This window comes from Eriocheir sinensis, unplaced genomic scaffold, assembly GCF_024679095.1.
Source record: "Eriocheir sinensis breed Jianghai 21 unplaced genomic scaffold, ASM2467909v1 Scaffold412, whole genome shotgun sequence".
In the NCBI taxonomy this organism is placed as follows: domain Eukaryota; kingdom Metazoa; phylum Arthropoda; class Malacostraca; order Decapoda; family Varunidae; genus Eriocheir; species Eriocheir sinensis.
This window is the reverse complement of record NW_026111735.1, coordinates 44,735-67,525: the sequence shown is the minus strand read 5'-3', so window position 1 is coordinate 67,525 and position 22,791 is coordinate 44,735. Positions and strand designations below refer to the sequence as shown.

Genomic DNA, 22,791 nt, shown 5'->3' with positions numbered 1-22,791 from the left:
CCATCCCCTCATAGTGACAATATAAGAACTTGAGAACGTAAGGAGGGTACAAGGGGCCATTGGGGCGTTCCTGTGCGTGGAGAGCTTGGTTAATTATTGCCTGATCCTCTGTCTGTCTGCCTAACTACCCGTCCCTTCCTAAACCAAAGACTTTCCCTCGTGGTGACAATATAAGAACTTGTGAACGTAAGGAGTCTGCAAGAGGCCATTGGGGCATTGCTGTGGGTGGAAAACTTGGTTAACTATCACCTGGTCCTCTGTCTGTCTGTCCAGCTATCCGTCCCTTCCTTAACCCAAAACATTCCCTCATAATGGCAACACATGCGTAGACGTAACACATAGCTCGTCACATAAACACACACACACACGCATCTATCCAACATTCACGTTCTATCTATCTATGTAACTACAGTAAAACCCCGATTATCCGAAAGCGGATTATCCGAAAAACTGGATTATCCGAAATTGATCTGGATAATGCAATTAAAAAAAAAAAATTCTACACTAAAACGTTATAAAACATCAAAAATAAATAAAAGTAACTACATATGTACTATATTAACACATTAAAAATTGATAAGAACAGTTAAAATGAATATGCTTTCTAATACGTATTGCCGAAATAGCTTGTAACGAATAGATCAATGTATTAGACAAAAAACATTAAACAAACTCTCAACAACACCACGTCCGCACCTTCGCCCCAGCAAGGACGTAGGTGCGGCGAATGAACAAACTACTGCACGACTACTCTCACACCGTATTCTCAAGACAACGACACAAACACGACTCCCCTCTCCACTCCATGCCACATTCCCCTTCCAACATACGAGTTGCGCGATAATATGAGTCATCATATTGTGTCTCCACCTGCACGATGCATCAAGGTCACACTTGCAAGCTTGCACAACCATTCACAATCGCACTCTGCAACATTCACAATTCAGATCTGCAACGCTCACAAGTATCAACATACACTGGTCCAGACAAGGAGACACACAGACAAACATACAATAAAACATTTACATCACATGTTTTAAGCGTACTACTTTGTTTAGCGTAGCGTGTGTTTGTTTGGTTTCATTGTTTACATCGTCAGTCGGCGGCAGTCGCGTCACACACTTCACACTGGGCAGTCGCATCGCGTTCTACCTGTGCTTCGACCTCACTTCTTTCTACATCACCATGCCGAAAGAAACCGGGAAAAGGAAGAAAGTCGTCCTTACCATACAGCAGAACACAATGCCGACGATCAAACTGGCGGCGATCAAAATGGCGGCCATAAATCCGGATTATCCGAAAAATCGGCTTATCCGAAAGAGGCTTCCCCCCTTCCATTTCGGATAATCGGGGTTTTACTGTATTTTCAAACTGGCGATCTGGCGCTCTGAGATGCTTAAGAATACAAGCTTAAAACTATCGTAAACACACTTATTAAAACAGCACATACTGACTCATACAGAGCCTCATAATTTGACCGTCATTCTCATACTTACAGGAAGGAATCAGTCTCCAGCATGACCTTGGGCTGGACGTGCTGGAGCTTGTCGCTGTTGTCGCAGATCACACGTCCCAGGCTGGTCTTGCGGAGCTCGTAAAGTTGTTCTGAAAGTGTTTATCGAACGTACGTGAGCCAAAAATTGACTTGGTATATCTTAAAGCACTATCTAAATATATGTTATTGGTGACGCAGGAAAATATTTAGGTTGGTAATCTTTACCGTGTAGCAGCGACGGGCCAAATTTGTGTCTTTACCATGTAGCAGCCAATTTAGCCAAATTTGTGGCTTTACCGTGTAGCAGCGACGGGCCAAATTTGTGTCTTTACCGTGTAGCAGCGACGGGCCAAATTTGTGTCTTTACCGTGTAGCAGCGACGGGCCAAATTTGTGTCTTTACCGTGTAGCAGCGACGGGCCAAATTTGTGGCTTTACCGTGTAGCTTTAATGCAGGGCCAAATTTGGCTTTTACGTAGCAGCGACGGGCCAAATTTGTGCCATGATATAACCCCCCAAAAAAAGATGATACATAAACTGATCACAAATGCTTTGATATATATTATGAAATGGTTTGTATGGATGATGATTTTCCTCATTTTTCTTGCTTAGAAGGACCATTAAGAAACATGATACCCGCTGTTACCGGGTCAAACACTTCTCTAAACACACACACACACACACAGACCGATGCTTAGTTAACGATGTTTTTGTTTGCATCTATGTATATGATGTTTTGATAGCAATAAACATTTACTTACTAACACACCGACGTAAGTGTTAACATTCAACACTCCCTGAACGTGCATGTACGTTCGCAAGAGAGGCATACATAGCCGACTCCTATAGATTCTTTCCAGTGGTGTTTTTGGTTTCTAGCTGTGATGAATAGTTTTTGAGATACAGAGGTTAAAAGAGACCCCCCATTGGACAGCCCAACTGCACCTGAGGGGATAGTCGCGTCACTTTGCAAGGAAAGGGTTAAACACCTCTTCCTCACCCTATAGAAAGGAAAGTCATGCACTGTCACCCCTTCCTCACCCTAAAGAAAGGAAAGTCATGCATTGTCACCCCTTCACTCCTGTCACCCCTTTAAACACCCCTTCCTCACCCTATAGAAAGGAAAGTCATGCATTGTCACCCCTTCACTCCTGTCACCCTTCCTCTCCCCCCTATAGCAAGGACAAACACATATCTCTCACCCCTTCACTCTTGTCACCCCTTCCTCATCCCCCTATAGCAAGGAAAACACACACATCACTCACCCCTTCCTTGGTACAGGAGCACATGACACAGGGTGATATGCGCTCGGCCGCCCTGATGTCAATATTAGTCCTGCCTACCCATAGCTGGGCACGATAACAGAAAACCTTATTCCCGATAACCGATAACTGATAATGAAAAACCTTAACGGCGATAACCGATATTCGTTAACTAGAGACACAAATATAGGCAATAACCGATAACCGATACCCGATATAAATCCGCAATTCCGAAACTAGCTAGCGATAAGTCCGATAGGCGAAAACGATACTATATTGATATTTCAGATAGAACAACATTGATGAATTCAAATTTTCATTATCTGTATTTTAGGAAACTTACAAAACCTGAAAATCACACGTTGACACGTACATATAGACGGTAGTACTAAAAATGCCTGAACCGTTGTTGTGTTATTTGGCGTCCCCACCGTCAAAAATTGTTTACAAACACTGGTCTCTCGTGAACGGTGCATGCTCAGACCAGCAAGCGTAGACCTGTACAGTCTCACAAAGCTTTTAAACCGTAATTAAGAGTTGCTGGAAGGCTGAATCAGACATATAGTACCACTACCACCATCCTCGCTGTTTTTAGAACGACACTCTGTACGAGTTGTATTTATATGTACAGAGTGTACGTCATTCTAGAAACAGCGAGGATGGTGGTACTGTATGTTTGATTCAGCTTTCCAGCAACTCTTAATGTGTTAAAAAAGCATTGTAAGACTGAACAGGTCTACACTTAATGGTCTGAGCATGCGCAGTTCACGAGAGACCAGTGTTTGTAAACAAAAGCGCCAGCTTTTGACGATGGTACACCAAATAACTCAACTCCGTGTGCCTTCAGTATCTTGGCATGGACACAAACGAATAGGGAATATGATATTTGTGGCAGTGATTAATCATTTTTGTGGCAAAGTTAAATGATTTTTCTCTATGAGATATTGATTTTTGAGTAGCATAAAATAAATAACCTAGTGTTTTAATTTTCATGATCTAAGCATGAAATCTCATCACCGAAGATATTTCATACCCCGAAGTTTTTTCATACAACACCGGGCCACGCATGCGCAGTAGGGAGACAACGATTTTTTCTGAGAGGCGGAAAAAAAGTAGCGATCATCGCTAGTTTGGTTACAAAAGTAACGAAGATACCGATATATATTTAAATAAGTAGCGGATGGTCGATAATCCGATTTTGTTATCAGCGATAAAGTATCGCGATAACTTATCGCGATAACGCCCAGCTATGTGCCTACCCCACATGACACGCGCTCCTTCCACAGCTCGGGTTGATCCCGGCAGGTCACGGCAGGACACACGAGGGTTCCTGAAACATCAATGGGATCATCACTGTGTCTGGTTGGTGTGATGAGAAGTTTCCGCCTCCCATGTTGACAATTTCCAGAGGTCAAAAATGAGGTTAACTGGGTTCTCATGTCTGTGTTTTGGGGTTCCTGGTACAGAGAAAGGGTCAAACTACCACTGGGGTCATAAAACTCCCCCTCGAAATGCCCTGAACTCGTATGAAAGCCTAGTCAAATATGCGTGTTCTTAGGTTCTTTGTACAGAGGAAGGGTCAAACTACCACTGGGGTCAAAACTCCCCTCGAAATGCCCTGAACTCGTATGAAAGCCTAGTCAAATATGCGTGTTCTTAGGTTCTTGGTACAGAGGAAGGGTCAAACTACCACTGGGGTCATAAAACTACCCCTGGAAGTGCCCAAATCTCCTATGAAAGCCTTGTCAAATATATGTTTTCTTAGGTTTACAGTACAGATGGAGGTTCATACTACTACCAGGGTCATGAAACTACCCCTGGGAGAAAAAGTACAACAAGAAAAATAAAGATAGGATTAAAAAGAAGATGAAGAATTAGAGGAAAAAAAGGAAGAAAAAGAAGAAAAGAATTAAAAGAAGAAAAAGAAGAAAAATAATTAGAGGAAGAAAAAGAAAAAAAATAATTAGAAGAAGAAAATGGAAGAAGAAAAAGAATTAGAGGAAGAAAAGGAAGAAGAAAATAATTAGAGGAAGAAAAAGAATTAGAAGAAGAAAAGGACAAGAAAAAGAAGAATTAGAGGAAGAAAAAGAAGAAAAAGAAGAAGAAAAAGAATTAGAGGAAGAAAAAGAAGAAAAAGAATTAGAGGAAGAAAAAGAAGAAGAAAAAGAATTAGAGGAAGAAAAAGAAGAAGAAGAAGAATTAGAGGAAGAAAAAGAAGAAGAAAAAAATTAGAGAAAGAAAAAGAAGAAAAAGAATTATAGGAAGAAAAAGAAGAAGAAAAAGAATTAGAGGAAGAAAAAGGACAAGAAAAAAAATTAGAGGAAGAAGAAGAAGAATTAGAGGAAGAAAAAGAAGAAGAAGAAAAATTAGAGGAAGAAAAAGAAGAAGAAAAGAATTTAAGGAAGAAAAAGAAGAAGAAAAAGAATTAGAGGAAGAAAAAGAACAAGAAAAAGAATTAGAGGAAGAAAAAGAAGAAGAAGAATTAGAGGAAGAAAAGAAGAAAAAGAATTAGAGAAAGAAAAAGGATAATAATAATAATTAGAGGAAGAAAAAGAAGAAGAAAAAAAATTAGAGGAAGAAAAAGAAGAAGAAAAGAATTAAAGGAAGAAAAAGAAGAAAAATAATTAGAAGAAAATAATTAGAAGAAGAAAAAGGACAAGAAAAATAATTAGAAGAAGAAAAAGAAGAAAAAAAAGAATTAAGAGGAAGAAAAGTGTGTTCTGTGTAAAGTGCCAAGGGTGTTCTGTATAATGCCAGGCTGTTCTACAGTGCCAAGGGTGTTCTGTATAGTGCCAGGCTGTTCTATAGTGCCAAGGGTGTTCTGGATATAGTGCCAAGCTGTTGTATATAGTGCCAAGATGCAGTGTGTAGTATCAGGGTGTTCTATAGTGCCAATGGTGTTGTGTATTGCCAGGGTGTGTATGGCACTCTCTGGGGACCTACCTCCTATGAAACACCTTCCTGATGGCGCCTGGCACTCATGATTCTCCTGCTCAGTGGGCAGCAGCAGCTTGCCTCTCAAGGGGTTAGGAGTGCCATGCAGCTTGCCATCCTGTTGAGTGACAATGGTGATATTAGTCTCTCTCTCTCTCTCTCTCTCTCTCTCTCTCTCTCTCTCTCTCTCTCTCTCTCTCTCTCTCTCTCTCTCCCCTTTCCTTTCCTTCTCTTCTCATTTTTTCTTCTCTCTCTCTCTCTCTCTCTCTCTCTCTCTCTCTCTCTCTCTCTCTCTCTCTCTCTCTCTCTCTCTCTCATTCTCTCTCCTTTCCTTCCCTTCCATAATAACAACAACAATACTAATACTACTACTAATAATAATAATAACAACAACAATAACAATAATAAACCCTCACCGTTAGCATTCTCAGTTGTCTCTGTTCACACTTGTCTGAGCCATAGGTGTGTGAGGCGTCCACAAATGCAGTGACCTGGTTCATCTGCTCTCAGTAACCTGGGTCGAGAAAGGTCAAGGAGAGAGAGAGAGAGAGAGAGAGAGAGAGAGAGAGAGAGAGAGAGAGAGAGAGAGAGAGAGAGAAGTATAAAAAGAAAACAATGTAAACACATACACATACACACACACAGACACACACACACATACACATACGATTTATGATTTCAAGACCAACTTAGATAATGGTTAAGTTAAGTTGGGGTAAGTTAGGTGTACACACACACACACACACACACACACACACACACACATACCTAGAGTCAGCTGCCCCGGCATGGAGCGCGTCAGAGGGATACAGAAAGGCTGCCCAGAGGAGATATTGACTGATGGAAAGAACGGGTCATTGGAGGGAATGCCGATAGGGAAGCACTCGGGGTGAACCGTCTGGGGTGAGTCGCAGCGCCGGCAGTCAAGAATGGAGTCCTGGAACCCTGCAGAGAGAGAGAAAGAGAGAGAGAGAGAGAGAGGGAGAGAGAGAGGTCAGATATATATAAAACAGAGAGACATAGATATAGCCAAGGTATTTAAGTTATGCAACTGGAAAACTGTCTTAAATATGTTAGCAATAAACCATTACTTACAAACACACACACACACACACACACACACACAGACATTGATATAGCCAAGATATTTAAAGTTATTCAATTGGAAAACTCTCTTAAAATGTTAGTAATAAACCATTACTTACTTAAACACACACACACACACACACACACACACACACACACACACACAGACATTGATATAGCCAAGATATTTAAAGTTATACAATTGGAAAACTGTCTTAAATATGTTAGCAAAAAACCATTACTTACACACGCACACACACACACACACACAGATATAGCCAAGATATTTAAAGTTATACAATTGTAAAACTGTCTTAAATATGTTAGCAATAAACCATTTCTTACTCTCACACACACACACACACACACACACACACACACACACACACACACACACACACACACAGATACAGCCAAGATCAGTGGCGTATATAGATCCATGGAGAGGGGGGGGCCACAGTCACCCGGCCCATAGGAATAAATCTAGGATTTTTCAATGTGTGAGCAGCGACCAAAACGAGCCTCTAGAGTTGGGGGTTTGGTGAATATTTTTTAAAATGAAGCATTTTAAGGGTTACTTTGTAGTCTCAAGATCGGTATATTGCACAATTAATATATATTAATGGTAAACCAATTTAAAGAAGCTTACGTATACCTATACATACTGGGTAAAATAAGAATTACAGTTTTTGAACAATTTGTATTTGGGGAAACAAAAAAAAAATATATATATATATATATATATATATATATATATATATATATATATATATATATATATATATATATATATATATATATATATATATATATTGTGTGTGTGTGTGTGTGTAAAAGTAGAGTCTATAGAATTATATACTACAATATAATGAACAAAAGTTATTAAATTATACTTACATTCACGATACTGCCACTGGACTTTCTAGAAGGATGTTTGGGTCTAATCTGCGAGAACATCATTTCTTTCATTTTCTGAGTATTTGGCAAAGTATCTTGACCTTGCACAAGAATAATGTTTAACCAAAGACGATGTCACATCAAAGGTTGAGGGAAAGCTTTCAGAAGTTTTGATAATTGATTCCAATGTCTTTACAGACGTCAATGGTCAGCCGTCTGTCTGTCTGTCTGTCTCTGAATTTTTCCCCACGTTCCCCTGAAAAGACGATTTTCACCGTAGGTGCCCCTACTCCCTACAAAGCCCTGAAATCCCCTACCGTAGGGATTTTCCCCACGCGTGCAACACTGACTTAGCTCCTCCGGCCCGCTCCTGAAACCGACCAGCCAATAGGAACATGAAAATCTGGTAATCTCTGAATTCTGATTGGCTCGTGCTCCTCCCCAGGCCTTCCATTCCTAGAAACTAGAGCTTTCATAAAAGTCAGCCGATGTCAGCAAACTGTCATCGGATCCCACCTCTTCGCTCTTCTCTTCACTCATTTTTAGATCAGGAAAACACATTTCTCCAGTCTATTATTATTTTCTTCTATCAGTTTAAGAACGGAATTAACTAATGTAGTATGTAATGAAAGCACTGTTTTATGGGCTGGTTTTCTTATGATAGAAAACGTATGGAGAAGTAATGCAGGAAAGAGAACGGAAAATTGTAGGGGCTCTATGGGGATCTATTCTATTTATAATAGCTAAATAATTTAGCTATTATAAATAGGTCCCCATCAGCCTAAATATGAGTTTAATGTAAGAAGGGGGCTCTGAAGGGCACATTACTGATGTTGAAGACTTGGAGAACTAATAATCAATATCAATAAAAATAAAATAAAAAATCGCCAAATTTTAACAGGATAAAAAAAAAAAAAACTGAACCAAAGGGGGGGGCCATGGCCGAGTGGCCCCCCCCCTATATACGCCGGTGGCCAAGATATTTAAAGTTATTTAATTGTAAAACTGTCTTAAATATCTTAGCAATAAATCATTATCTACTTATACACACACACACACACACACACACACACACACACACACACACACACACTCAGACACAGATATAACCAAGATATTTAAAGTTATACAATTGGAAAACTCTCTTAAAATGTTAGCAATAAACCATTACTTACACACACACACACACACACACACAGACATTGATATAGCCAAGATATTTAAAGTTATACAATTGGAAAGCTGTCTTAAATATGTTAGCAATAGACCATTGCTTACACACACACACACACACACACACACACACACACACACACACACACACACACACACACAGATACAGCCAAGATATTTAAAGTTATTCAATTGGAAAACTCTTTTAAAATGTTAGCAATAAACCATTACTTACTTACACACACACACACACACACACACACACACACACACACATACATTGATATAGCCAAGATATTTAAAGTTATACAATTGGAAAACTCTCTTAAAATGTTAGCAATAAACCATTACTTACACACACACACACACACACACACACACACACACACACACATACCTTTGTTGATGGGCGTGAAGATGATGTCATGGTCGATAAGCTGCCCCCATTGCATGACCATGAGGGTGTAGCGAACATGAGGAGCCGAGACATCGTTGTGCATGTTCGTAGAGATTAGCCGAGGGGAGGGAAGCGGCTGACCTGTGATTGACGCAGCTCGGGGTTTTGATAGCCCTGGAAATGGAGGTAGAATAGTGGGGTTAATAGTAGTAGTAGTAGTAGTAGTAGTAGTAGTAGTAGTAGTAGTAGTAGTAGTAGTAGTAGTAGTGGCTTAGATAGGCCTGGAAATAGGGGGATAGTTGTTGTAGTAATGGTAGTAGTTGTAGTAGTAGTAGTAATGGTAGTAGTAGTAGTAATGGTGGTAGTAGTAGTAGTAGTAGTAGTAGTAGTAGTAGTAGTAGTAGTAGTAGTGGCTTAGATAGGCCTGGAAATAGGGGGATAGTTGTTGTAGTAATGGTAGTAGTTGTAGTAGTAGTAGTAATGGTAGTAGTAGTAGTAATGGTAGTAGTAGTAGTAGTAGTAGTAGTAGTAGTAGTAGTAGTAGTAGTAGTAGTAGTAGTAGTAGTAGTAGTAGTAGTAGTAGTAGTAGTAGTAGTAGTAGTAGTAGTAGTAGTGGTGGTGGTTATAATTTGTTTGTCTATACATATACACATACATGCATATTCTCTCTCTCTCTCTCTCTCTCTCTCTCTCTCTCTCTCTCTCTCTCTCTCTCTCTCTCATTTTCTTTCATTTTTCTTACCCTTCCCTTCTCTTCTCTTCTCTTCTCTTCCCTTCCCTTCCCTTCTCTCATAGCCTGTCAATCACACACACACACACGGTTCCCGTCTCCAATAAGTGAATTCCGGAATGATGAGCAGAGAGGAGGAGCAGTTAACATGGTCAACACCGGTACGAGGTGCAGAAGGAAGGTACGGTAGCAGTGATGAAGAAACTGAACAAAATAGGGCATTCTCTGGCTTCGCCAGCCGAGAGACAACTATTTACAAACGAATGTTAATGCTGGAAAGAAAACTGGACAAGTGGATCGGAATGATAAAAAACAGAGATGGAGGAATTCCATAGAGACCTTAAGGCTAGGGTTCCGGGATTGGAGGAACGGGAGAAGCAACTGATCAAAGAGAATGAAGAGTTGAAGGGAAAAGTGGCAGAATATGAAAAGTCGATGAAAGATGGACTGGGAGAGGTTATAAAGGAAAATGAAAGTTTAAAGAAATTAGTCACCCAGGAGGAGAAAAGAGTCAGGGAGGAGGTATTGGTTGAAATGAAGGCCTGGAAAGTGGAGAGTGAGAAAGCAAACGTGAATCTTAGAGAGGTAATCCAGCAACAAATGAAAGAAGATAAGGAAGATGTAGAAAAGGAAGTGGTTAAGGTAATAAAGAAAAATGAAGAACTAGTCAGGGAAGTTGCAGACAAGAAGAAGAGTGTGATAGTATTTGGTTTGAAGGAAAAGACGATCACATATAAGCCCAAAAGAGATAAAGAGGAATTGAAATCAATTAAGGACCTACTAAAAAATTTAAATGATGACGAGCAAGAAAGTCTTCAGGAAGAGGTGGAGGAAATCCACAGGAAGGAAAGACCAGGCCAATAAAAATAAAGTTAAGATCACAGAAGGCGGCTGAGGATATTTTGTACAGAACAACTAAATTAAAGGAAACAGAAGATTGCAAGGATATATATATATATATAAAGAAAAATAGAAATGAAGAAGAAAGAAGGAAATGGAACGAACTACTAGCAGAGGCGAAGGAGAAGAATAATGAAAGATCTGTGGAAGAAAAGGCGATATTTTTTTGGAGAATAGTAGGGGACCAAGTCAGAAAGTGGTACACAAGAGAGAGGATAAAGAAGAACGAAAGTTAGAAAAGATAGATAAGAGTAAATGTTTAAGAGTGATGTATACAAATGTAGATGGATTAATAACTAGTAAATTGGAACTGCAAGATTTCATAAAGGAGAAAGAACCAATGATCGTATGCTTAATGGAAACCAAACTAAGCTATTAAATTAGAGATAAATAAAAACTATGATATATGGAGGAAAGATAGAATGGGCAAAGGGGGAGGTGGAGTGATGATAATGACAAAAAAGGAGTTAGCAGTGAAAGTGGTAGAATACGGTGAAGGTAAAGCTGAAATTGCGCAAGTAAATGTGTAAACCAATAACAAGGAAAGGTTGACAATTATAACCGCGTATGTACCACCCAGAACAAACTCATGGTGTAAGGAAGAGCACGACACTGTGATCAATGACACTATACGGAGTTTAAGCAAAATACTTAAGGAAGACAAAAAAGTTATGCTAGTTGGTGACTTCAATTGTAAAGAGATTGACTGGGAGACATTCGAGAGTAATATAGTGGAGATAACGCATGGGGAGATAGATTCCTAAGATTGATGATGGAGAATCTTATGATACAAAGAGTGAATGAACATACAAGATATAGAAGTGACGATGAACCGGCAAGACTGGACCTAGTACTAACAAAAGGAATATACATCAAGGATGAACTAAGGTATGGATGTCCACTGGGCAAGAGTGATCATGTAACCATAGAGATTGATACAGAAGTGGAGGTTACTAAAGAGGACGAATCTTACAAATCAAACAGGCTAAACTATATTAAGACAGACATGGAAAACCTTCGGAAGTTTTACGAGAAAGTGGAATGGGATGAGTTACTGAGAAAAAATAAAGTGCAAGAAAAGTATGATATCTTTATGGAAGCCTATAACACTGGTGTCAAAAATTATGTTCCAGTATATAGACCCAAAGTTAAGGGCAGGAAGGACTGGTTTAATGCCAAATGTGCAATCGCAAAAGAAAAAAGGGAAAAAGCATGGAAAAGACTAAAAGAAGCAAGAATCAAAGAAACAAAGAAGACTTCAGAATGGCGAGAAATGAATATGTGAAAATAAGGAAAGAAGAAGAAAAGGGATATGAGAAGGATATTGTGGAAAAATGCAAAGAACAGCCCAAGTTGTTTTACAGATTTATAAATGGGAAGACTAAACCCAAAGAAACAATAGAAAGACTGAGAGACGGGAATGTGGAAGTCAATGACCCTAAAGGTATGGCAGAGTTATTAAATAGAAAATTCCAGCAAGTCTTTACCAAAGAAACAATCTTTATTGAGCCACAAGAGAATAAAATAGAAGTTCATATGGAAGAGATTATGGTAAACAAAGAAGAGATCCATAAATTACTGGGAGAACTAGAAGAGGGAAAAGCAGTAGGACCGGATGGAGTTTCTGGGTATATTTTAAAAAAATGTAGAGATGAATTAATTGTTCCAATATACGACATCATGAGATGTTCGGTAGCAACAGGTACGGTGCCCAATGAGTGGAGAAGGGCTGAAGTGGTCCCCATATATAAAAGTGGAAGGAAAGATGAACCTTCAAACTACAGACCCATATCCCTGACAAGTGTTTTGTGCAAAATATGTGAGAAAATAATAAAGAAGCAGTGGACTAAATTTCTAGAAGAGCATAAGTTAATTACCAGCAAACAATATGGATTTCAAAAGGGCCGATCATGTGTTACAAACTTACTCAGTTTTTACTCAAGAGTGACAGACAGAACACAGGCAAGGGATGGATGGCTTGATTGTATTTATCGAGATTTAAAAAAGGCCTTCGACAAAGTTCCACATACAAGACTATTATGGAAACTGGAAAATAAAGGAGGATTGAAAGGAAATATGAAATAATGGATGGCAAGCTACCTAATGGGAAGGGAGATGAGAACTGTGGTCAAGGACATAAAATCAGAATGGAGAAATGTAGAAAGCGGAGTACCACAGGGTTCAGTATTAGCACCGATAATCTTCCTGGTATATGTAAATGACATGGCTGAAGGAGTTAATAGCTACATAAACCTGTTTGCTGATGACGCTAAATTACAAAAACATATAAAAAACAAAGAAGATTGTGAAATATTGCAAGAAGACCTATACAAAATTTGGAAATGGAGTATGGATTGGGAGATGGAATTTAATGTGAAAAAATGTCATGTTATGGAAATGGGCAAAAGTGAAACAAGACCAATCTGGATATACAAAATGGGAAATGGTGAAACATTAAAAAAAGTGCATGAAGAGAGAGACCTGGGAGTAGTGATGAGGGATGATAATCAACCAGAGAGTCATATAAATCGGATCTTTAGAGACACATATAACCTGGTGAGAAATATTGGAGTAGCATTTAACTACATGGACAAGGACATGATGAGAAGGCTAATCACTACCATGATTAGACCAAAATTAGAATATGCAGAGGTAGTGTGGTCCCCCCATAAGAAGAAGCATATAAAGAAACTAGAAAGAATACAGAGGATGGCATCAAAAATGGTCCCAGAGTTGGAGGGATTAATATACGAGGAAAGATTAAAGGAAATGAACTTAACAACACTGGAACAAAGAAGAGAAAGGGGAGACCTAATCTAAATTTATAAATTATCAAACAAAATAGATGAAGTAGATAATGAAGAACTGCTACTAACAGAAGGAAACATAAGCAGAAATACAAGAGGACACAGTAAAAAATTGAGAAAGGGGAGATGCTTGAGAGACACAAAGAAGTATAGCTTCCCGCAAAGAAATGTAGAGGTTTGGAACAGTCTGAGTGAGGATACAGTATCAGCGAGGAGTGTGCAAAGCTTTAAAGATAAGTTGGATAAATGCAGACACGGAGACGGGACCACACGAGCATAATGCCCAGGCCCTGTAAAACTACAACTAGGTAAATACAACTAGGTAAATACACACACACACACACACACAAGAAAGAAATTAGAAAGTTGGAAAGAATACAAAGAGCAGCGACTAAATTATCGGAAACTCTGAGAGAACATACCTATGAAGAAAGACTGGAGAAATTGGGACTAACAACACTGGAGAGCAGAAGAGAGAGAGGGGACCTATTAGCATTGTACAGGATACAAGAGGGATTGGAGAAATTGGACAGGGAAGACCTAGTGGAACGTGACAGAAGTGTGACAAGAGGCAATGGTAAGAAATTGAAGAAGAGCGACTGTAGGAGAGACATCAAGAAATACAGTTTTCCATACAGAAGCACAACAACATGGAATGGACTTGACGAGGAGGCTGTGTGTGCAAAAACGATTCATGAACTTAAAGCCAAACTGAATAATAAGCGTTATGGAGACGGGACAGCACAAGCCTAGTACGGCTCTTTTCCTGTATTTCACAACTAGGTAAAGACAACTAGGTAAATACACACACTTAGAAACATATGTCAATGGAAACTGACACAGCTAGATAACCTAAGCCCCATTTCACATCCCCCCCTCCTCCAAGCCCTCTTTCACTTCCCCCAGCTCCACTCAAAGCCCTGTTTCACTCAACCTCAAGACACCCCTAAGCCTTGTTATAACTTCTCCAGGCCCTGTTTCACTCCCCCAGCTCCTCCCAAAGCCCTCCCTGTTTCAGTCACTCTGGGTAGCGTCATCTACTCACTTGGTGCCTCCGAGCAGGTGTTCATGGTGACGACAGCGGCGCTCACACACTCAATGAAGAACACCTGTGAGTTATGGTCCCCTGTTCCTGCTTGTCCATCTCCTGAGAGCCCTGCACCATCCTGGAAGGGGTAAAGGGGATGGTAACTGACTGATGGTGAGAATTATTAGGGTATAAGTAATGGTGAAGGAGGAAACAGAAGGAGAACCAGATTCTTAAACATTTTGGTGCCCACACACACACACACACACAATGACAAGGCTTTCATAGGAGTTGTGATTATTTCCAAGGGTAGTTTCTTAGCCCGGTAGCAGCGACGGGCCAAATGTGTGGCTTTACCGTGTGTAGCAGCAACGGGCCAAATTTTTGCCATGATTTAAACCCCCAAAATTAGATGATACATAAACTGATCACAAATGCGTTGATATATATTATGAAATGGTTTGTGTGAGTGATGATTTTTTTCTCATTTTTCTCGCTTAGAGTGGCATTTAAGATCCACGCAGCAGAGCTTTTTCCACTGGGCTATCAGAATGGTGAGTCTGCATGTGTGTGTGTGTATTTACCTAGTTGTAATTTTACAGGCCTGGGCTTACGCTGGTGTGGTCCCGTCTCCGTATCTATAATTATCCAACTTTTCCTTGAAGCTCTGCACACTCTTCGCCGATACTATTTTTTCACTTAGTCTGTTCCAAACCTCTATATTTCTTTGTGTGTGTGTGTGAGTGTGTGTGTGTGTGTATGCTAATTCATGTTCATCAGTAAGAGCATGGCACTTCAGCAATTATATCTTTTTTTAGGACAAATTTTGACTAATATTATCCTTTTTGGTAGCCTGAACTTTTGGCCTAAGGAAAAGAAAATAACTGAACAGAGAATTGAAGCAAGCACTCCACCCCTTACCATGGTCCCCCTCATCCAGTGTGCTATACTCCTCGCCCTCGGCCTTGCCCAGCGCCCATGGACACCTCCCCATGGCCGCCAGGGTCCCCAAAGTCCAGCATCTGTGTGGCAAAGTCCAATTAGTATATCTGTGGGAGATTTAGCACCGGAGAGTACATCACCTTACCCTAGTGTTGGGTTTGCTAAGTATTATAAGGATTCTTAACTAACTCCAGCCATATATTTAAACTAACACAGCCATATATTTTCAACCCTAGTCATATATGTATATTTTAACTAACCCAGCCATATATTCTTTTAAGCCTAGCCATATATATTATAACTAACTCCTGACCAGCGACTCCCCAGGTTCCCGCACACACATTTGTGGCTATTTTTTCAGTTGTTTGGATCAATCCACTCTTTGCTATTAGTTTCCTGGAGCTTTGAAGGAGTCCTGGCCGTGTCAGCCGTGAGCCATTGAGGCCGTGACATCCAAACCAGTAACCGGACACACTGTTGGCGCCCCAAAGAACACGCCTTACTATATGCTACCATCTCGACATACCATTAAGCTAGTTGTCACACACAGCCTAATTGTCTTGTGGCAGTAATGTTAGGTAAGGTTACTGTAGTGTGCATTAGGTTAGTTGAGTTAATACTGTTCCTTCAGCCTCAGTGTCTTGTGGCAGTAATGTTAGGTAAGGTTACTGTAGTGTGCATTAGGTTAGTTGAGTTAATATTGTTCCATCAGCCTCAGTGTCTTGTGGCAGTAATGTTAGGTAAGGTTACTGTAGTGAGCGTTAGGTTAGTTGAGTTAATACTGTGTTATGCCCCGGCAGTTTATTTTATCCCTTTTCTAGTTTCCTACACGTCCTCTGCATGTATCAAAACACACACCCGGTCTGGATATTCTCCACCCCACACACTCACTTATCTGACCTGCTTTAGACTGAACACACACGTCCACAGTTCATATGATCCATCAACTTATGGGACGCCGTCACACACTTTTTGGGGTAATATTCATGAAAGTGTAGCCTCCTCTGATGGCGGCGGTCCAGCCGGTGCTGCGAGAAATACCTCCTCGCAGAAATAAGTCGCATATACATGGGGGGGTCCAGGTTAGGAGGTTATGTAACGTTCGGTTGGAGTATGTAGTTTAAATACTCTCCCCCACCCAAAACCCTCAATTGCATGGCCGTCTCTTCAACCTATGGGACAGACACAAGGATGGCGACCCGTGCACTGAAGCATTTCTAAGAGCTTGAGCAACAATAGTTGGGCTTGGACCTAACCCAACGTCCGCGGCAATGAATGATTCATAACTGAGACTAGAAGAGGCGGCACGCAGGAGCGGCATGTTTTTTAACACTCAGATTTTTTACCTGTGCACTGTTTATTATTACCAATATAGTATACATACCTCTTATGGAAGCTTTTAGTACGTATATATTCAATTCCCTTTTTGAGCCATTATATGGCCTTTTATTTTGTTTGTATTGATAATATTTGTCACTCAACAACGTATAATATCAAAGCAATAAAACGAAATAATTTTTTCTCATTTTATGGGCAAATAAAAATATATACAAAAAAAATGCAACCTACCATGACCCCTTTCTCTAACAAAGGACATCACTGTATACGGGTTAAAGGATGCAGATGTTTTTGTTAATATTTTTAGAATTTCAATAGGTTTTTTTGGTGAGTAGCAGAACCTCTTCTTTCAAGTGGCGAAACAACTAGCACGCGAAATCACGGAGGTGTGAACACCCACAGGTGGCAAACCGGAAAGTGTCAAAACCTCTACAACCCGAGTGTCCCTATCTTTTCTAACATATCCTTGTTGGGTGCAGTAAACCACGTGAGTTAACACAGGTTCACCTCACTGCTGAACCAGACCATTTTTTTCTGAGGGTTTGGTGTGTCTTGAAACGGCCACAGTCACCTGTAACACTTGCCTGCTGCATCTTGACAGGCTTGGGATGACCACCATGCAGGCACCCCCAAGAAAGCCTACCACCGCTAGAGACCACAACATAAAAATTAAATAAATAAATAAATGAATCTAATGGGGCCTCACCTACAGGGAGGTTTACACCCTTGCCTCTCCTTAGGGTCAATATAATACAGGGGAATACACACAAAACTCCTCCCTGGCATGGGGCACACCAGGGAGGAAAAGTATAGAATAACACCCAAAGAGCCAACACCCCAGCATGTGTCCCGCTCTCCACACACCCCTGTCCCTGCTCCTGCCCCTGTGGTATCATCCCTGACTCTGCCCCTGCCCCTGCCCCTGCATGCTTGGCTCAACACACACACACACACACACATCCGCCACCCTTATAGATCACATTTGGTCCACGTGTTGAGAACAACGTAGGAAATTATGTAATCAAAACTGATATTACTGATCATTTTCCAGTGATATCTTTATTTAAATGTAATAATATTCCATCTCCTCCCACATTCATAACGAAAAGAACGTTCACCCAGGAAGCTTTAGACACATTTAGTGCTGCACTTTCTCACACAGATTGGTCTGATGTCATAAACTGTACATGTCCTAACAACTCCTATAATCTATTTTACAACAATTTCAAAACAAATTATGATAATTGCTTCCCTAAGAAAACAATTAAAGTTAGTAACAAAAATAATCGCAGTCCACACATTACTCCAGCATTAAAGAAGAGCATTAGAGAAAAACATAGACTTGAAAAACTAGCATATAAATGGCCTTTAACTTTTCGAGAGCAATATAGGACTTTCAGAAATAGACTAACATCACTTTTAAAAGAAGCAAAGAAGAAGTATCACCAAGACCAACTATTAGCTAGCCAAGGCAACCCTAACTCTCACTGGAAGTCAATAAATAACTTATTAGGTAGATCTACAGATGGTAAAAACAGTGAAATTGAGCTACGATCAATTTGTTATAACATTCCAGATAAATTTAATGAACATTTTTTGAAAGCAAGTCAGCAAGCAGCAGAAACTGTAGGTAATGAATTTTTAAATTATTTACACAACTCTCCCAATTTTTCTATGTATTTATTTCCTGCCACAAACTTAAAAATTGAAAAATATATTACGGCATTTAAAACTTCTTCCTCCGGATTTGATGATATTTCCCCAATTGTTTTGAAATGCACAGCTAGTAATATATCCATTCCATTAACACACATAGTGAATCTGATGTTAAAAACTGGAATATTTCCAGATGCACTTAAAAAAGCCAAAGTTGTACCACTACTTAAATCAGGCAGTAGATCCGATATTAAAAACTATAGACCTATTTCAATACTTCCAGCATTTAGCAAGGTTTTTGAAAAAGTTATTACTTCCCGTCTTGTAATTTTTTTTTAAAACAATAATCTACTCACAGACTACCAGCATGGGTTTAGGGCAGGTCGTTCCACAGAAACAGCTATTTTACAGTTCATATCTAATGTTTATCAGTATTTAGAAAAGAAACATTATTTAATTGGAATATTTTTAGATTTATCTAAGGCATTCGATACATTGAATCACAAAATTTTATTGAGTAAGCTAAGTCACTATGGCGTTAGAGGTATTCCCTTAAAACTATTTGAAAGTTATTTAACCAATAGGTCACAAGCTGTATATTGCAACGCCACGTATTCTTCTTTTAGGGCAATCAACAAGGGTGTACCGCAGGGGTCAATATTAGGACCGATACTCTTTCTCATCTATATAAACGACATTGTTAATGTAAGTTCTAAATTCAAATATACGATTTATGCTGACGATACAAATCTTTTATTAAATAATGTAAACATTAACGATCTTCATATAAATTTAGTTACAGAACTAGAAAAAATTAATTATTGGACTAAAATTAATGAATTGAGTCTGAATATTGCAAAAACTAATTACATATTTTTTCAAAATCGTTCATTACAATATAACATTCCTCCTATAACCATAGAGGGAAACACATTAGACAGAGTAAATTTCACAAAATTTTTGGGTGTTTACATAGATGAGAATATGAATTGGAATCAACATATTTCATTTGTCACAAATAAATTAGCAAGGATGTGCGGTATTTTATACAGAGTCCGCAATAATCTCACACCTGAATCCCTCACTAGTATTTATTACACACTTTGTTATCCCCATCTCACCTATTGTGTATCAGTCTGGGCCTGTACTTGGCAGTCCTTCATTAAGAAAATATCAGTAGCTCAAAATAAAATTTTTAGGTGTATATTCTATATGAGTAGGTTTGAGTCAACACGAAATATAATTAATACACAAAATTTTCTTAGTTTTCCAAATATTCATAAATATTTTTTATTGCTAAGCATTTACAAGTGCCTTACACAGTATTGTGGAGGTCAGCCTTTCAGACTGGTACACACATCATAAACATTCGAGGTAATGATATCAATCTCATATGTCCACAGTTCAGAACTTCTCTCTTTAAGCACAGTATATTATACTCAGGTCCCCAAATGTGGAATTCATTGCCTCTACATATTCAGACTCTTCTCAATCATATAAATTTATCCATTTTTAAAAAATCTGTGAAAACTTATTTATATAATTGTCAAAGTAGTAATCAATTGTAGGGTGTGGTATGAACTTAGTTTCACAAGTGTAATGTTCATTATTATTATTATTATTATTATTATTATTATTATAATTGATATTGTTATTGTTATTCTCAGCAACATATTATTATAATTATTCTTATTGTTCTATACGTTAGTTAATAATATATTACGTACCAATTTTGTGCCAATGTAAACATTAAATAAAATAATATAATTCCATGTCTGTCGGGAAGCTTCGGCTTGACAGGCTGTGCCATTGCCATGTTTTATGTTATATTTATATATAACAATATTCTTATATTTTAAAGGCAATAAATATTTACTTACTTACTTACACACACACACGTCACCGCTGCCATCCCTCTGCCCACAGCCCCTGCCTTGACCCCTGCCGGAGTGTCCTCCCCTGAACGCCTGCCTCCTCACCTCAGGATACACACACACACACACACACGTCACTGCTGCCATCCCTCTGCTCACAGCCCCTGCCGGAGTGTCCTCCCCTGAACGCCTGCCTCCTCACCTCAGGACACACACACACACACTTACACTTACACTTAAGAGAGGCGGCCCCTTGGGCCGCCTCTCTGGCAGGCTTGTCACGACACCGCCACCCGAGGCTGTCAACCTTATTTTCCACAACTATCACCTCCTCCACGCCTTCATTGACATAGGTAACCTTCAAGAGAGCAATCAAGACACTAGTAGCCGACACAGCCAGCTCCATCCATCACAAATTGCATTTTTTCATATTTTTCCAAGTTTAACGCCTCATTTCACCGTCCACACGATTCCTAAACCCTGAACAAGACGTCACCTCCTTTGCTTCCCTCCCTGGCACTGTAGATTAGGAAATAATAATAAAAAATAACTATTCTTTGCACCATCACGCTCCCTGCCCGCCGCCACCCTGTCCATGTTTTCTGCTATTTATCACTTGTCTCGCCTTGATTAACTCTCCTCGCCCGGCCTAATGCCTGATAACACGACTACCTACCTTGCTTCCATCCATGGCCGTCTGTGTTGTCCTGGATTACAAGGATATTGGCCGACACGCGGAACGCCGTCCACCTCGGATCAGCTGACAGATGAAGATGGCGGGAGGAAGGAGGAGGAGGAGGCGATGCAAGGCGGCCACATTGTCACCGTCATATGCCAAGTGTACACCTAAAAACTACCCCCTCAACCTCATTTATAAAATTTACTTGTATTTCTTGTTATATTTGTTAATTGTTGATGGTTCGTTGTAATAGTTATGGGCCAGAAAATGGAAGATAGATGGTGGTGAGGATGAAGACTTGGCACATCTGCAAGGGGGCATGTGTATAATTGTTTTTTTCCTGGCATATCTGTTTGGTGTGTTTTCTTGTGTTTCAGGCTGTGGATAACTCTACCAAAATCAGGAGGAAAGAAAATCAGGGAAAAGAACAGAAAAATACGAAGAAGAGAAGAAAAGATGAAAAAACATGAAAGAATCCTCCCGGGTCTTGACTTCACAGTTGATTTTTCCTCATTAAATTTCTCCTCCTCACATTTCTTAGTTAATCTTTCTTCTTCACGTACCTCCCTTCTCCCTTGTTGTTTACCTGCAACAATAAACTATCAATCATCAATCACAGCTCTCTGTATACAATCTGTTTCTACCTCACAATTGTTCCTCATTTCTCGATTCTCCTTATTTCTTTGTTAACCTTTTTCTCATTCACCTATAAGCTCACAAGTGTGTCTCATTTCTCTCTACTCTACGGTATATCTCATGCTATAATAAAGTTCTCTATGGCTCTCTGTATATTATCTTTACCTCGCAGTTGTGCCTCATATAGTATACTATAGATCTGTACCTCGTAACTGTTTAATCCTCGATGATCTTCTAAGCTATTCCTCCAGCTTTAGTAAAGGATCCGGCTATATATTGGTTTCTTTAGTTTTCGTAATCTATTTACCTCACAATTCTTAATTCCTCATTTATCCTCATATTTCTTTGTTATTTTTTTATACTCTCATTCACCTCACAACTGTTCCTCATTACCTCATGATATAAAGCTCTACTTCTTTAGCTTAATTAATCTGTCCTTAATTACCTCACATTTCTTCCTCATTTCTGCCTCTCTGATCTCTGTGTCTTTACCTCACAGATCATCATTTCTCTCTATCTCATAATTCTTGCCTTATGTCTCTCTTATCTCTCTGTGTCTTTACCTCACGCACTGTTTATCATTTCTCTCTGTCTCTTAATTCCTGCCTTATTTCTATGTATATATCTCTGTTATCTCGATCTGTGTAGCTATTCTGTCTTTACCTCACGCACTGTTTATCATTTCTCTCTATCTCATAATTCTTACCTTATTTCTATGTATATCTCTCTGTTATCTCGATCTGTGTAGCTATTCTGTCTTTACCTCACAGTTTATCATTTCTCTCTATCTCTTAATTCTTGCCTTATTTCTATGTGTATCTCTCTGTTATCTCGATCTGTGTAGCTATTCTGTCTTTACCTCACAGTTTATCATTTCTCTCTGTCTCTTAATTCTTGCCTTATTTCTATGTATATCTCTGTTATCTCGATCTGTGTTGCTATTCTGTCTTTACCTCACG

At 39.4% G+C, this 22,791-nt stretch overlaps 1 pseudogene; it reads right to left on the bottom strand.

The window, feature by feature from the left end:
• The window catches only part of LOC126992181 (heme peroxidase 2-like), an 86,085-nt pseudogene extending 64,813 nt beyond the window's left edge, over positions 1–21,272 (bottom strand).
• Positions 21,273–22,791: the final 1,519 nt, after the last annotated feature.